The 1838-nt window shown below is 32.4% G+C and overlaps 1 protein-coding gene across 1 annotated transcript in view; it reads left to right on the forward strand.

The window, feature by feature from the left end:
* SPATA17 (spermatogenesis associated 17) overlaps nucleotides 1-1838 on the forward strand; it is a 238274-nt gene that overhangs the window by 173580 nt on the left and 62856 nt on the right. The gene's annotated exons all lie outside the window — the stretch shown is intronic.

A 1838-nucleotide genomic window follows, 5' to 3' on the forward strand; every position in this document is an offset into this window, starting at 1 on the left:
ATCAGTGTTTTGTAGTTGTCTTTGTAGAGATCTTTTACCTCCTTGGTTAAATTTATTCTCAGGTATTTTATTTACATTTTTTTAGCTATTGTAAATGGGCTTGCCTTCTTCATTTTGTTCTTAGCTGTATCACTGAGATGCATAAAAACACTACTGATTTTTGTGCACTGATTTTCTATCCTGAAACTTTACTGAATTTATCAGTTCTAAGAGTTTTTTTGGTGGAGTCTTTTGGTTTTTCTAAGTATAAGATCATGTCATCTGCAAAGAGGGACAATTTGACTTCCTCTTTTCTGATTTAGATGTTTTTTATTTCTTTCTATTGCCTGATTTCTCTGGCTAGTACTTCCAGTACTTCACAATAGAAATAGTGAAAGTGGGCATCCTCATCTTGTTCCAGCTCTTAGAGGAAATGCTTTCGGCTTTTCCCCATTCAGTGTGATGTTAGCTATGGGTTTGTTTTACATGGCCTTTATTATTTGCAGGTACGTCCCTTTATGCCTAGTTTGTTGAGAGTTTTTATCATGAAGGGATGTTGAATTTCATCAAATGATTTTTTACGTCTATTGAGATGATCATATAATTTTTGTCCTTCCTTCTGTTGATGTGATATATTGCATTTATTGATTTGCGTATGTTAAAATACTTGCATCCCTGGTAGAAATCCCTTTCATCCCTTGATTATGGTGTATTATCTTTTTGATGTGCTGTTGGATTCAGTTTGCTAGTGTTTTGTTGAGGATTTTTGTGTCTATTTTAATGAGAGCATTGGCATTTGGGTTATTGTTGTTGTCTTTGTGTTCTTGTCTTGTTTTGGTATTAGGATAATGCTGGTCTTGTAAAATGAGTTAGAGAGAATTCCTTGCTCTTCAATTTTTTAAAATAGTTTGAGAAGGATTTATATTAGTTCTTCTTTATACATTTAGTAGAATTCATCAGTGAATCCATTAGGTCCCAGGCTTTTCCTTATTGGGAGATTTTTAATAACTGATTCAATCTCACTACTCATTATTGGTTTGTTCGGGTTTTCTATTTCTTTCTGCTTTAATCATGGGAGAGTGTATGTTTCTAGGAATTTATCCATTTCCTCTAGGCTTCCAGTTTGTTAATGTATTGTTGTTCATAATAATCTCTGATGATCTTTTGTATTTCTGTGGCGTCAGTTGTAATGTCTTCTTTTTCATTTGTGATTTGTTTATGTGGGTCTTCTTTCTTTCATTTTTGGCTAGTCCAACTAGCATTTTGCCAATTTTGTTTATCTTTTTGAAGAACTAACTTTTCATTTTGTTTGTTCTTTATATTGTTTGATTTGTCTCTAGTTCATTTGGCTTTGCTCTGGTCTTTATTATTTCTTTCCTTCTGCGAATTTTAGGTTGGATTTATTTTTACTTTTCTAGTTCCATTAGATTGTTTATTTGAAATTTTCTTACTTTGTCAATGTAGGCCAGTTATTGATATAAATTTCACTCTTAGCACTGCTTGTGCTGTATCCCACAAGTTTTGGTGTGTTATATTTCCATTTTCATTTGTTTCAAGAAATTTTTTGAGTTCCATCTTAATTTCTTCACTAATCCAATGGTTACTCAGGAGCATATTGTTTATTTCCATGTATTTGTATAGTTTCCAAAGTTTCTCTTCGTATTGATTTCTGGTTTTATTCTATTGTGATCTGAGAAGATACTCTGTACGATTTCAGTTTTTTAAAATTTATTGAGACTTGTTTCATGCCTAACATATGGTCAATCTGAAGAGTGTTCCATGTGCTGACAAGAAGAATGTGTATTCTGCGGTTTTTCCATTCCTTTGCCTTTAGTCTATATCTTTCTTTACTAACCTGT

The sequence above is a fragment of the Propithecus coquereli genome, unplaced genomic scaffold (genome assembly GCF_000956105.1).
Source record: "Propithecus coquereli isolate 6110/MARCELLA unplaced genomic scaffold, Pcoq_1.0 Scaffold94, whole genome shotgun sequence".
In the NCBI taxonomy this organism is placed as follows: domain Eukaryota; kingdom Metazoa; phylum Chordata; class Mammalia; order Primates; family Indriidae; genus Propithecus; species Propithecus coquereli.